This window comes from Dipodomys ordii, unplaced genomic scaffold (genome assembly GCF_000151885.1).
Source record: "Dipodomys ordii isolate 6190 unplaced genomic scaffold, Dord_2.0 Scaffold7, whole genome shotgun sequence".
Lineage (NCBI taxonomy): Eukaryota > Metazoa > Chordata > Mammalia > Rodentia > Heteromyidae > Dipodomys > Dipodomys ordii.
The window spans coordinates 16188939-16204895 of record NW_012267223.1 but is presented as its reverse complement, the minus strand read 5'-3'; the positions used below and the strand labels follow the sequence as shown (position 1 = coordinate 16204895).

General features: G+C 43.2%; 1 protein-coding gene across 1 annotated transcript in view; it reads right to left on the bottom strand.

Annotated features, from left to right (window-relative positions):
• Ca10 (carbonic anhydrase X) overlaps positions 1–15957 on the bottom strand; it is a 359930-nt gene that overhangs the window by 132826 nt on the left and 211147 nt on the right. The gene's annotated exons all lie outside the window — the stretch shown is intronic.

Here is a 15957-nt window from a genome sequence, read left to right as displayed (position 1 = left end):
TTTCTTCTGTGAAGGTAAAACTGTTAATTCCACATATAAGTGATCATGTGATACATGTAGTACTGTGCTTATCTCACTTAAGATAATCTAGATACATCCATGTTGCTACAAATTAAAGAGTGTTATTCTTTTTTCTAAAAGGCTAAATAACATTCCATAGCATACATGGACTACATTGTATGTGTCCATTCATCCTTTGATGGACTTTGGTTGAGTCCATTTCTTGTCCATCGAGAATGTTGACATAAACACAGGAGTACAAATATCTCTTGGAAGTACTGATTTTATTTCCTTTGGATAGATATCCAGTAGTAGGATTTTGTCTAACTAGGTGGGAGGGAGGAAGGGAGGGGGTGGGGAGAGAAGAATGAGAGAAGAGAGCAAAGACTGCAAAGAATGCAGGACACAGTAGGTAGAATGTATGCAGGAAGTTCTGGGTTCAGATCTAGATTTTCTAAGACTCTTAATGCCTCGATTGCTAAGCTCAATTTCTTGTAAAAGAAATGAAAAAACACCCTTGAGGCCTCCTTCTGTGGGTAAGATAGTGGCATGTGTGCAGAGTACCAACCCTGAGCCTCACTACACCACCTGGACAGTAAATGCTTATTTTTCCCCCTTATTTTTGAACGTGCACTTCCAGAGGACTTTCTCAGGTTTTCACTCTGTATTTGTACACAGCCATCTCTGGCTCCACCTATGTCATAAGATGGAACTGATGAGAACCCACAACTCAGAGTGATGGCTACTTGATAGGAAGGGATCCACAGCCATCTACAGACCATGCAGTTCTGACCTGTGCGTTCCCAATCGCCACAGCAGAGCAGTGGAGCTGCACAATTTGGAAAGACGCTCAGCCAGAAAGGAAGAATCGAAAAAGCATTTCCACACAGTCAGCCTGAAGAGTTAATTAAGCCAGGGCATGGTAGCTATACGCCTTGTGGGTGGCTGAGGTTTTGTTTTATAGGAACAGAACAAAGGTGCCTTTGGTGTCGGTCTGTAAATTTCTTGGCATCAGCTTCCTGTAGGAAGGCAAAGGACCTGAGTGCCCTTACTAAAGATAGCTGTTCCTGGATCTGTCCAGTGCTGACAGAGCTGGGAGGTACAGGGTGACCTGTGTGTGGCCTGCACTCACAGTCACGATGGTCACAGAGAAGCAATGCCCCAGACACTGGCAAGGAGAGACAAATGTGGATTTGTGCGAGGGCCCCACTATGTGTCACGTTCCCCTTGCTTTCTGATAAGAAAAATGACTTGGGGGGTGTAGATGGGCGTAGAGGAGAATCCAAAGTAAAAGAAAATATGAAATTTAAAAAATTCTCAATGTCAGATCTATTCATTTAGAAGCTGTTTCTCAGACTAGGACTCTCTCATCTGAACCTGTTCAGAAGATTCTAGTAAAAGGGCAGTAAGGAGACCAGAACCTATAGGTGCTAAGGTTGTTTTATGAGGTTCTTCTTGTCATAGTTTTGATGACCTGGTTCTGGGTTTTCAATCCCAAAGGCCATCCATTGGACCCCTAAACCTGGATTTGACGATGGAATATGTTTCACATGGAATATATCCTACAACTTATTTCAAATATCTCCTTTTAAAGAGGACATTAAGGTCCAGTAAGGAGAAGTGTCCAACCCTGCATCTCATGGAAGCTACTGCGAGATCTTGACTAAAGTCACCTCCCTAATCTTCCCTTATCACCGTCTAGTGCTATTTCCAGACAGTGAGCAGAGACCATGGATAGACAGACTCCAAAGAGGACCACATGTCCCCCTCACTTCCGGGAGATGCAAGTTCAAGTGAAAATCTGCGCTGTTCTAAGGTTGTTCCTAGGTACCATGCAGAAAATCCTATACCCTACAGGGTAAGAGAGAAGGAAGGAAATCGGATCTACAGAACAGACGAGAAGACTTACAATTGCTTTATTTTACATCTTTTTTTTTAGGTTATTCAAGTGTAGCTCATAGCTCTCAGATCTCTGCAGACTAGGGTTGATGCTCAGTTCACCACCACAGTCTTCTAACTGTGTTGTACTGGTATTTTGTCTATGTCTCTAGTCAGTGTGCCTAGAGCTCTTCAAAGCAAGGAAGCTGTTTTCCTAATGGCAGCGAAGCATCTGTGATGTCACCCCCTCTTCCTTTCAACTCACTGAAGTTCTTTTCTATTGCCAGCACCTCCTGCATCCATGCCAAAAGCTATTGCGCCTGGAAAGGTCACCACAAAGTCAGCTCCCACAGCTGCTAGGGACCTTTATACTTTTCTTTCTATAAAACGTAGAATGAGCAGAGCGCTAGTGGGTAGTCCCTGTCAGCTACTCAGAAGACTCAGATTTGAAGATCATGGTTTGAAGGCAGCCTGGGGGAGGGGTTAAGTCAGTGAGACTCTTCTATCCAATTAACCCCCCAAAAGGCCAGAAGTGGAACTTCTGTGGTAGAACTTCAAGTGGTAGAACACCGGTCTTGAGTGGAAAAAGCTAAGGAACAGTGCCCAGGCCCTAAGTTAAGCCCCAGTACAGTGGAAAACACACACACACACCAAAAAACAAAAAGCATTCAAACAAAAAAACCCATAGAATGAATGTCTTTAAAGATGAGCATAGTCATCTTGCTGATAATGACTCAGCCATATACACGCACATACACATTCATACACATGAGCACACGTGCGCGCACGCATGCACACACACACAGAGCCTTGTGATGTGGTGATGCAGAAAGGGAACCTGCTCTGAGAATTATCCACCGTTTCCTACGCTTGACCATGTCTCCTGATTACCTGGGAGAGTTCTGGAAATCATAGACTCCTGGGACCCACCCTTAACCTACAGAATCCAAAGCCAGAAGTGAATCTTCCCCAACCCTAAAACAAAAACCAAACCAAGGGAGGAAAAAGTCAATATTCAATAGCATTAGCTTCCCACATGTCCACAAGTAGCATTTAGTGGCCACTTGGTCACAGTGTAAATACTTCCCTCCTTCTCCTGCAGTTTGTATTGAAAAGGATACAATTGTCCCTGGAAGGGTGAGTCATTTGTCTCCAGGCCAAGGCCAAGTCCCATCAGACTTGGATTTCGCTCCTATGCACAGCTTAGATCTGTAACACTGGCTCTTGCCTAGCACGCAACACTTTCTTCCTGTTTTTCTCACGTTAATGACATAACAAATCCATGCTTGGCTAGACACGCACATTTATTGATCAAAAATAGTTAAGGCAACTCTGCTGCTTCCTGTTGCCAGCTCAAGATTCCCTCCACCACATAAGCCTGGTAGGTAAGCCAGGGCATGTACAGCTTTAGAAATCAGCTTCTGAAAAGGTACATGAAAGTTGTTGTGTGCATCTACACTTGTTTCAGCAAGAAAGTTCATAGCTCTCAGCAGATGCTCAAAAGTAACTATCTCTGCCCCTCAAATGACTAACATGTCTGGTTTAACATATCCCTGATAAGAGTTATTTGCCTGCTATTTAAAAGGAGCTGGTTAAAAAAAAAGGAGATGGTTTAGAATGTAAAAGAAAAGGAAAAAAAAGTCAACTTTAGAGACTTGGCTTATTTCTGGTTTTGGCTCCTCTAACTGTACCAAGCCTAGTGAATATATTTGATAAAACATTAGCATAGAAACATGATCATAGAAGATTATACAGCTTGGGAAATTTTTTTTAAACATTGGCTTTACAGCTGTTTTGTTACTAATGTGAAGCCTGAGAATGGCCAACCTAAAATGCCCCAAGGAAAAAGCAAGAGATGCCAAAAGGAGGCTTAAAATCCAGACTTGGAAAGGATAGTAACCCATTTTTTTTTATCAGGGTAGGACTTGGAAGGAATATGAAGCAGTAACTTTTAATTAAAGTTATGCTTCAACATTAATTTGGGCAACCAAGATTTGTAATTAAAATTTTATGCCAAGTCTGCGCATCACCAAACATTTTTAATGGTTCCAGGAAGAACGTGATGTAGGTACAAGATACACTGTGGTGAACACACAGAAGTACACTGGGCGGGAGTATTGGGCGTAGTTACTAGGAAGCGCTGTCATTCAAATGCTCCAAGTCCCCTTCTGGAAGATGGGTAGGTAGGACTACCTACTCAAAAAAACTAATCCAGATATAGTTCACAACGAAGACTAAACTACATGATAAGGTACTGGTTCTCTTGCTGCCTTCCTTACTTCTTTCTGGCTCCTGGAAGGCAGGAACTGTGCCTTTCATCTTTCTGTTCATAGTACTTAAGATTCTGTCTTATATCAATTACCTACCCTCAGAACATTGATGCAAGATAAACAAGCAAGACTATCTAGGATAGTCTTGGTTGGGATGCCAGGGTTATTTGGCTCTTAAATGCCCCTACATTTTTCTTGGGCAGAATCTCTTAACATCTCATTCATTGGCCAAAGCAAGTCATGTGATGAAGTCAGACTCCACCCTTGAGAGAGTAGAGAGAGAGAGGGAAGGCTGGGGAGTTAGGGCCATGCATTCAATTCGTTCCTCACATGACTAGAATATGATAAAAATTCAGTAAAATTTCATTGCAAAATATAAAAAAAAAGAATCAGATGCCTTCCAAAGAAGATATATTGCCAGCAGATGAACACATGGAAAAGATGGCTAATGTCATTAGTCATCGGGGAAACACAAATTAAAATCATGACAAGAAGCCATTTATACCCACCAGGATGGCTTACATGAAAGAGTTAGGGTAATTACAAGTGATGGTGAAGATGTGGATAAAACTAGAACCCTTACACACTGTTTCTAGCAATGGAAGTTGATGAAGCTACTTTAGAAAATGTTTTGGCTTTCTCAGTGAGATTGAACAGACCATTTCACCTTTTAATTATACTCCTACACACACACACACACACACACACACACACACACACACACACACACGAGAAATAAACTATGTCCAACACAAGAATTTGTATTCAGGCCTTCATAATATTATTCAAGTAGTTAAAGGTGGAGAGCAATCCAAATGTCTATCAACTGGAGAATGTATAGTGCACCCATAGAATATTATTTAGCACTATAAGAATCTGTTTGTACATGCTGCACCTGGGTAAACTTTGAAAGTACAATGTTAAATGCAAGAATTAGATGCAGAGCCTCACAGGTACTACGTTTCCATTTATAAGAAAATGTCTGGAGTAGACAACTATTTAGAGCTAGAAAGAAAAACGAATGGTTTTCCAGGGCTGGGTGGGTTGGGATGAAATTGGGGAGACTTCTAATGAATATAGTTTCCCTATGGGGTGAGAAAATGTCATAAAATTAATCGTGGTGATGGTTACATAACTTTGAATATATCACATTCACCAAGTTATACATTTCGGATAAATTTCATGGTGTATCTACCAACAAACCTTTATAAAATTTATGATGCTGTAAATTGCAGGAGGCACCATTATTTAATATACCACCAAGAAAGAAGAAAAGCATTACTATATACTGTTATGGGGAAGATAATCAGTTATAAGATATATTCTAATGCCAGGGATGTTAGATGTAGGGAAAAAACAGTCTTACAATCAGTGAAGTGTGCCACACGCTGAGGGAATCTTAGCAGCTTCTCAAGTTTGAATCTAGGCAAGTGAGCAGCTCTTTCTGTCTTCAGATTCAATCCTTAAGTCAAAGTTTTGGGGAGACCATTCTTGACACCTCACCTCCACCAGATGCAATGAGTTTGCTTAACTGAAGTGTCCATTCTGCCTGGTCCACCTGTTCTACCTCCACCCTCCAGCCCTGTCTGGGGGGGGTGTCCTCCATCTCTCTCTCTATTTCTTCTTTGTGGGGGCAGAAGTCTGAGCACAGAATGTCCCTTCTTTTCTCTAGAGGACACGAGGTCATTTTTGCCCCCAGAGTTCTTCAGGCATGCCTTTCTTTCCCATACGGAGATGTAGCTGGATGAATAAGGAAAACACTTTGCTGTATTGAGAGACATCTGGCCTTGGAGGCAGTGAGCACTGAAGAAGGAGAGATAATCTTAAAAAAATGTATTTATTGTTATTGTCCAGGTGATGTACAGAGGGGTACAGTTGGATTCTGCACATGAATCTCAGAGAGACGGAAGCCTGGATGGGTAAGCTCTGAGTTCAGAGTTGTTGGACTCTGTGACTCTCCATTTCTCACAGGCAAGCGGAGGAATCATACAATCATGTGATCTGTGCTGTCACGCTCACTCGGTGCTCTGCACAATTCGGAAGGGTTTTGCATCTTTAAATTTGCAGGATCCTCTTGAATGCTTGGCTTGTAGAACCAGATGCCCTACCACTTACCCTTGCTTTATGCTGAGGATTAAATCCAGGGCCTCATGTTTGCTAAGCAAGCACTCTACCAATTTTTTTTTAAAGTTGTGTTTTTAATTAATTAATTAATATTATTATTTTTTTTGGTGCAAGTCTTGGGGCTTAAACTCAGGGCCTAGGCACTGTCCCTGAGCTTTTGTGATCAAAGCTAGTGCCCTACCACTTTGAACTACAGCACCTTTTCTGGCTTTTTGATAGGTAACTGAAGAGAAGAGTCTCACAGACTTTCCTGCCCAAGATGTCTTTGAACTATGATTCTCAGATCTCAGCCTCCTGAGTAGCTAGGATTACAAGTGCAAGGTACCAATTCCCTGCAAAACAAAAAGGTTTTGTGGTAGCATCCCACTAACTTTCCCAGGGCTGGCCTCCACCTTGGGATCTTTCTGCCTTTGCCTTCAGAGTAGGTGGGAATCTATGTGTGTGTTGCTGTACTTGGCTGTTGTACGATGCTCTCCAAGCAGGATAGCAATTCCTTCTCAGGCTAGTGTCTCCAGACGGTGTCTAATATACTCTGCAGGCTCTGCTTGGAGGATTTGTGACTGAAATCTTAAAAAAAAAGAAAGAAAAAACAACAACAGAGAAGAATTTTCTCTACTGGAACGAGAGAACATCCAGGGATGGAGGCTGATGTTGAGAGGAGATTGCCAAGGCTGGATTCGGCCCGAGAGGCAGATGGTGAGGGGCACCCGCAGAGCATCCCCACCTCCGGCTTATGTGCAGATGATGCTGACAGCTGTGGGAGGAAGGTCCTGGACACGTCTGTCTGTCCTGAGCTTGATAGGACGTGATGCCTCACAGTCCACACTGGGCTCTGCATCCTGCATCTGCTTCCATGGCACCAGCTCAGCTCTGCTGACTCTGCCCAGGCATAAGGGCCTGTCCTCCACCAAGAGCAATAAAGCAATGATCTTCTCCACATTATGCAGACAGAAGGACTCTTACCCTTACATCTCAGGACACCACTGGCCATGTCCACACCCCTCCCTGGCTGTGTTTAAATGGTTGGGGATGGGGGCATGGGAGGGGACTAGCCTTACACAGCACAAGCCAGTTTTCTCAGTGCTCACTCCCTGGTTGGTAGGCAACTGGGAGAAGACAGTTGGGAGCTGTGTAGGAAGTAAGACTGGGGTTTGTTGTCTCCATCTTTGAGGAGCTGATGAGGCTGGGGTTCTCTGCCCAGAGTCTCTGTCCTTGTGAGAGGGAGCCTCCCTTCCTGGGCATCACTGGTCCAGATGGGCAAGTGGATGGCTTCCTTCCTGTCTCTTCCTCTCCTGAGTCCAGCCTGTGCTTGGGTGGTATTGCCTCTTATTGCTTCTTCTTCCTCCAAACCCTGACTTCTGTATCAGTTACAATTTTATACTCTAAACCATCCAGCAAAGGATTTCTGGAGATTTTGAAATCAGGGAGAAAAATCCTTTGGTTTGTTTCTCCCTTTTTTTGTTGTTGTTGGTGGTGGTGATGGTGAAGGGTGGTGTAGAAGAAGGAGCCAGGAAACACCCCATTTTAGAAAGAGTAGAAATCTACACATTTGTTTCTGCCAGTTTCAGAGCCTGGGCTATTCCCTGCAACTCATTTGTGCTAATGAAGTGGTGATAGGCATATTAAAATTTAAAGTATAGTTTAGTCAGCCAATAATTGCCAGTGAACAAATTAAATTTGCTCTGGTATGTTTTTAACTTTCATCACAAATGAAGCTGCAAGTCTCTGAGCAGCTAGCAATCTGCCACCTTTCCTTTGGTCAGAGAACAAATAAAAGGTAGCCAACATGTGCCTTTTCACACACATTGTATTTAAAGGTATCATATAACTATAGAGAAGTCTACTGTTCACACCCAAGAGTTGGACTGTGATCTCGGCCAGAACACTCAACCTCTCTGAGCTTCAGTTCCTCATATGAATCCATGTCTGTGCTATCTCACAGAGTTTTGAGGAGTAAGTAATCAGTTCCTACAAATGTGTTAGAATGTTTTCTAGCACACACAGTATGTGAAATTTACCTTATCTATGATAAGTTTTAGGCAATCTTTGTGTTTTCTTTATAAACTTGTCCCTTCCAATAGCAAGCATATTTGAAAGTACAAATTTCTGGAAACGGGTATGGAGAAAAAAAAGATAGAAATAATCTCAACTGCTTGGCCACCCACATCTGCCAACCTTCTTCCCTCTCAAGACTCTCTTCCACGAACACATTAGATGGGACTGTTAATAATCTGATCACTCGTCTCTCTTTCTATAGACTATCCTAGGGAAAATCTGAGCTGATAAACTAATGGAAAACACTACAGAGAAAGAAAAATAAGCAAGGAAAAAGACAGAAAGAAGTTGCATGCATTTATCCATTCTATTCCTTGCACCTGGCATGGCGCAGAAAATAAATATTTGTCCAACTGAATGATGCATCTCTTCAAGAGCCAACATGGTATTGCATGTTCCAATCCTCTGAGCAAGCAGCATGGTAGGGTTCATGTTGCATAAAATGAGCCAACCTGGAGGTTTTGATTCCATAGCTCATGGAGCATAGTGTGTGATAATAATGAAAGCTAGCGTTCATAGAACAATGGAGAGTTTCCAAAAAGCACTTTCACTATTTTTTTTTCTTCAGGACACAGTTGCTGAGCACCTCACCATAGACCAGGCAGTGTTTTGGGTGTTGATGGGTAGTACCATGTTCCACGAGACTGCAGGCCACCCAGGGAAAGGCTGTGGTCTTGTTGGAGGAAGCTAAGAAGGCAGGGATCATGTACCAGGATGAGGGGAGGGAGAGGCAACTCAAATCTTCATAGGTCCCGGATGTCTAAGAAATCAGCCGGGATTCAATCCTGCGTCTTCTTCCTCCAGTCTTTTTTTTCCCAATTCTGAATCTTGGGAAGAGCTATCATATTCAGGATACTTGGACTTCTTTTTTTTTTTTTTTGGGTCCGGTCGCAGGGCCTGAACTCTGGGTCTGGGTGCTGTCCCTCAGCTCTTCAGCTCAAGGCTAGCACCCTACTACTTGCCAGGTCCGACTTTTTTCTGCTTATGTGGTGCTGAGGAATCGAACCCAGGGCCTCATGCATGCAAGGCAAGCACTCTACCACTGAGCCACCTTCCCAGCCCCTACTTGGACTTCTTGTGGAAAGCGGTGACTATCAGTAGTATGTGGACTGTGTTGAACTTCTTGAAATAGTGAGTTTGTAGCTGCTGAGGACCCTGTGGAATATTTGGTTCAACTGCTTTGTTCTAAGGAAATGGAAGCTCAGAGAAATGAAATAACTTTCCAGTGGTAGAAAGTCATGTACATTCAGAGCAAAAAAAAAAGTGTCTTGTTTTGAGGGAATTTAAAAGTGGAGAGTAGAAACAACTTGTATCAGATTATGCAAGGAGCAACTAGCAGAGCTACAGAAAAGAACTGAGGTCTTAGTTCTTCGTTCACTGTTCTCTCCACTGCTTTGTGAAATACTTATTAACTTACATTTGTTGTCCACCCAAGATGTTTAAAAAATATCCACAGGAACTTTCTTTATCATAGTCACAATGTGGAAAAAGAAAAAAGAAAATCTATCAGTGAATGGAGTAAAAGTGCCATAGTGGAGTCATAGCATGATATTTCATGACACAAGAGTGAAAAAGAGCAAATTGTGACTTCACAAACATCCTGGGTAAATGTTAATGTACCTAATGATGAACAAAATAAATCAGACAAATACATCTACACTGAATGATTATAACTTGGCTTGTAAGAAGCTAACAGAAGATGGAGAGAGAGAGGGGGCGCTATTGAGGTTGATGCTGGCTGAGAGGTGGGTGCTGGAAATGTTGTGTGTATTGGCATGTGGGAGGTACGCATGGGAGTGTAAATATGTATTCCCTGTACCTCAAGCCACCCTCTTAGGATTATGCATCTTTTAGAATGCAAGCTATGTATCTCTATAGGTTTAATGAATTGAGTTTTCATATGTTATTTTCATATTGTCTTCGTGAGAAGGTCTGTGAACTTAAGACCAGACCCAGGAATACAAGGCTCCAAGCATTTGCTGACCAATCCCACAGCTGCAGGAGCATGCCGGCCTGTGCACACGCTCTGCTTGAAAAGCTGCTGGTTTTCAGTTAAAGGGGAAAAAAGCCTTAAGTTTCTTGGAGAGTGTATGAATGTGTTAATTACAGTCATCAAGACTTTGTATTGCAACAAACGCTTATCTAATGGGTTTAGACTGAGCAGTTTATTCAACTTGCTTGTTATTTCCCAATTAACTTCTGAAATCCTTTTTCCCTGACTTTTCAACCTGTACCAACAGAGTTTGGATCTAAGGGATATATCTGTCTGTATACATGTATGTGTGTATATACATACATACATCTGTCTTCTATCACTCATCTATTAGTCATACCTACAACTATCTATCATCTATTAGTCATTTATCTATCATCCATACCTATCTATTGTCTGCCTGTCTCTCTATCTATTCTATCAGTCATTTATTGTGTGTCTATTTATCCATCTATCTACTTACTCACCTATCTTTAAAATTTTTGAACTGTGCATAGTTTTCTTTATGAGCCAAGAATTCTGGAGGCAATCTCAGATATCCATCCACAACTCTGTTTCACACACTTTTAGCTTTGTTTTAGCCTTGCTTATCCACACAAATGCTTACTATAGCATGATTTATAATACATATTAATAGAAAGCAAACATGTGTCCAGTGATGAGGAATATATAAGTGAACGATTGTACATGTGCAAGATGGAATATAATGCAGCCATTAAAGTAACACAATAGTTTAAAAAGTGCTTGTGACATGCTAAATGAGGAAACCGAACAAAACTGTATGCCAGTATATCTCAACTAAGCAAAGCTACGCATGCATAAAGATAAAATGCACTGTAGTGTCAGCAACGACAGGATTCTTTTTCTTTTTCTATATATCCCCAGTTTTCTTCAGTCCATATATATGCATTGTAATTCCAAAAATGACAAACTCAAAAAAAAAAACCAAGTTTGTGCACCATGTTTATCTTCAGAACAATCCTTTTTAAGTCCCTTTTATTTCCCAGAGCTACTGAGTCTCCTATTAGAAATTAAAGAAACACTGAATTTTCAAACCAGTAAACTGAGATTTATGAAATTCTAATTTGATATTCAAGACCCCTCACAGCATTGCATGGGAAAAATAAAAATGTAACCATGCAAATAAAAGCGACAAAAGTGATAGAGGTGAAACAGAGGCTAAGACAGAAAATTAATGATTTATTTCGACCTATTGCCCATCAGATGTGGGTGGCAGAAGGGGCGATCACCATCCCCATCCATCTATTCCACAGACATTCATAAACATCTAGTGTGGGCCAGGCACTTTGGTCAATACTGGGGTTATTGAGATTGGTCAGATCCAGCCCTGATAGCTGTATGCAAACTGCACCCCTGTCCCCTCGCCCAAAAAGCCCTCTTATCGCAAGGCAGCTTGCCCACTGAACAGATGTGGAAAACAGATTTGGAAAGGTTAGCTGATGTATTGACTGTCCTGCAGAAAGTCGTTGCTGGAGCCAGAATTTCAATGAAGGCCTTTGTGGGCCCCACATCTGGTTGCTCCTCATCTGGCTGCTCCAGACTGTGGAGGCTACAGGCACAGCACACGTGCAGTGTCTGGGTCAGGGACTCCAGTGGGAGCCCTTGAGTAGGTGAGCTTTGTACATGTGGCGATCGATGATGGACAGTTCAGAAAGGCAGAGAGTGAGGACGGGCCCCTGACCACGGCGTTCCCTGGAGGGAGGCGGTAACTTCCATAAGGCAACCACAGCCTAGTCCTCTTCCTGCAGTGCTGTGGCTGTGCTAGCTCGAAATACACCATGCTGTGGAAGGGTTGCACCATGGGAAATGAGCGAGCACTAGGAGTCGGGGCGGGCACACTTCCCTCCTCCCAGCTGGTGGGTGGACATTTGCCACTGGGTCCACTAATGCACATATGCGGAGGTATTACACAAGGCACCCAGAGCAAGGCGTGACCAGTGGGGGAGGGGAGGGGGAGCTCAAGAACTATGTAGGTGCCCAGAAGAGTTGGTGGAGAAAGGAATCAGACACCTGCACGCTTCTCCTGCCCCCTCGCATGTATAGTATGAAGCCTCACGTTTCATTTGCCTACAGGAGGTCTGTCTTCAGACATCCAGATAGCTCCTAGCTGCTCTTTGCCTTGGCCTGGTCCTCTCTGCTTCAAGGCTGATTTCTGGTCCAGGACTTCAGTGCAAACATAGGAAGAAAAACTCAGAGAAGGCTCTTGGAGACTAGGAGAACCATAAGGAAAAGAAACCCCAAACTGCCATCTCCCAAATAGCTCCTGTTTTTAACAGGGAGAACAATTACAGTAGGTATGTGTATCTTAGATTCCCTTCAGGGTCTGCCTGGAAATAAAGATACATAAAGTTTATGCAGTGTAAACATGCTTCCATCAATGTTAAAATGTTCACTCACATTAAATTAGATAATCAAAAAGCACCAGGCATCTAGAAAATCTAGTCTTGCATGACACTACTGAACCAGGCATGGTGATACATTCCTATAACCTCAAGTGCTCAGGGGACAGAGACAGGAGGATCATGGTTTGAGGCTAGTCTTGGCAAAGTTACTGAAACCCTATCTGAAAGTCAAAGCAAAAAGCATAAGGACTGGGAGCATGGTTCAAGAGGTAGGATACTGGTCTAGTAAGTATGATGCCCCAAGTTCAACCACCTACTACTGCAAAAAAGAAATAAATCACACTAACTGGAAGAGCAAATAGCATGGAGCTTTGGTGTCCTCCAATGATGGTGTCTGGCACATTAATAGTCTAGGTAATTAATGGTTGTAAAATGCTTCAAAAGCATCAACCATTGTGTCAATGTTAAGACAAAAATGATGCCCCCCACTGCTTCTTTATGCAAGCTCAGTTGGGGATTTTTAGATGAGAGGCGTTCACCTTGTGGTTGGCATAGAGCTGTGGTTTCCACCCTGCATTGCCTTGGTCCTCTTGTGGACTATTTGCATGGGCTGCCAAGGTGAAGGTCAAAGTGTGTGAGGGGCTATGCCCAGGCAGACAGGTGGAATGAGAAGTAGCCAGTACATGCACCACCTCCCCCAAGGAGCCCCTCCCCACTCCTAGACTCTACTCCAGACCCCAGTAACTCCCTGAACTATGGGTCACTCAGCTCAATGCTGTTTCTTGTAGTCATTTGAGTGTTGTACCTGGAGATCTGGGATCATTATATTGGCTTCTCGTTCTTCTGAAGGAAACTGCCCATCAGAGAGTTTAAGCCTTGGTGGATTTTACATAAAGGCGTGTACAATTGCTTATTGATCGTCTGAATTACCTCCACCCAGGTATTGCTCAGCCGTCCCAGTCCTGTTACCTCTCAGAAGAGGCTGATTTCTTCAGCCACTCTGTACCTGTTCTCGGACTTTAGAGAATGCCTTGATTCGTCTAGCTGCTCCAGAAGGTGAGTGATAGAAAAGTTCAGTTGTTTGGAGACGTGTCCAAGTCTAGTTCCAACTCTACATCAAAACCTCAAAGAGATCTACTTTGAGTCTATCAGGAAAAAAAAAAAGATCAACTCTACATCTAGTACCTTTTCTTTAATGTGTCTCAACCCATCGGTGTCCCCCATGGATTTCCTACTCCCTTGCTTCTCATTAAATTTAGGATCACAGCCATCCCAACAGCAAAAGAAACTTGTCTTCCAGGGCTCAGATCTCCACATCCGCCGTTGTGATTAATCTGAGCCAGCGACTACATTTGTAGCCATACCACCTTGGGTAAACCCTTCACCTCTTGGGACCTTGGTTATTTCAATCGTCCCATTCATCAAGTCACCCTCTAAGTGAGGCTGGGGAACATTTTGGTTATTAAATTATTAATAAGAATGCATTAGTAATGACCTCTTAAACTTTTATAACTCCGTAGAGTTTACAAAGCACTTTCTCAAGTGCTTTCTCACCCCCCCACCCCACCCCCACCCCTGCCAACAGTTCTGGAAGGTCTGCAAGACAGACTTTATTGCTCCATTGTGAGTATAAAGAAACTGAGATCTGGACAGAATTCAGAAGTTGTATGTGTGAGCACATGTGCACGTGTGTGTGTTTGTTGTGTGCCAGTACCTCAGGGCATTGGTCTGATCTCTTCGCTTTTTGGCTCAAGGCTCATACTCTACTTCTACATACTTCTACATACTCTATATACTCACAGCTCTACTTCTGACTTTTTGCTGGTTAATTGGAGATAAGAGTCTATGGACTTCTCTACCTGGGCTGTCTTTGAACTGTGATTCTCAGATCTCAGTCCCCTGAGTAACTGGGATTATAGGTGTGAACCATTTGTGCCTGGCCAGAAGCTTCAGAATGTGGTTGGGAACACATTTGATCCTGGAGCTACTCTATGGAAACAGAGATGAATGGGCATTGCTGCATGCCCTATCTCCCACTTAGAAACAAGTGCATGCCACCTGAAAGTCTGCAAAGTCCTGTCGTCATAACATGTGCTTCAAGTAATATAAACCATGTTCGCTAAAGCATGTTATCATGACAAAGAACCCTCCGCCTTCCCCAAACACTTGTTAAAACTAGCTTTCTCTCTGGAACTCTGGAGCTCAAGTTTTGTGGACATAACCTTAAGTTATTATCTGGATAAGAAACTATTTGCAAGATTTGATTAATCAAAGGTGTGTAGTTATCAGAACCAGATCTTGCCTTGTCAATGAGTAGCTGGCTTGCGGTTATTGCGGAAGTACATCAGCCTTTGGTTCATAATAAAGGGAACTACATTATTGTTCAGCAACCTTTGTGCTCTGATGCTGGAGGGGTGAGACTGTAATAGGAAATTCCCACTGATGGCCTCTTGTGGCCAATGAGTGGCTAAGTGGCCTGTGCCAAGTGGGTTTCCTATCCCTGTGGCTGTCCTGGCTTGAACATCCAGCCAAAGGGTTGTGGCTGGGAGTTTGGGGAAAGGTGACTCGAAGCATCTATGTCCTGGTCTTTTCAATTCGAGTGTGTGTGTGTGTGTGTGTGTGTGTGTGTGTGTGTGTGTGTGTGTGTGGCATGCGCCTGTGTATGAACCCATCCCAGGGCTTCTAGTCAGGGCCTGTGCACTGTCCCTGAGCTTTTGTGCTCCAGGCTAGTGCTCTATCACTTCAGCTGCACCTCCACTTGCGGTTTTTAGGTGGTTAACTGGAGATAAGAGTCTCATGGACTTTCTTGCTGGGGCAAGATCCTCAGATCTCAGCCTCCTGAGTAGCTAGGATTACAGGCGTGAGCCAGCTGTGCCTAATCCTGGTCTTTTCAATCCTAAAAGGATTATGTTTTCTGAGAACAACTTCTAGGGTCTTGTTTGTTCTTGGTTCTGAACATCCCAGAACTAGCACTCTACATACACAAGTCCAGCAATAAAGCAATGGAACCAAAACAGTTGTTCCCCACTAAGGATGACTGGACTATTGACACATGGCAGCCTCCTCAGGTGCTGTTGGCAGGGGTGATTTGAAGTGAAGTGATGTGGGCACCTCAGACACAGAGGCCCAGGGGTGTTGATGAGCAGCTCAGGATACACAGGAGAAGCCCTCACAGCACAGAATTCCCTTGCTCCAAATATCTAAAGTAGCTCTGGGTGAGAGGAAGCAAAAGGAAGGTTTGGAAGATGTGCCACATCCATGGAGCCAGGCTGGA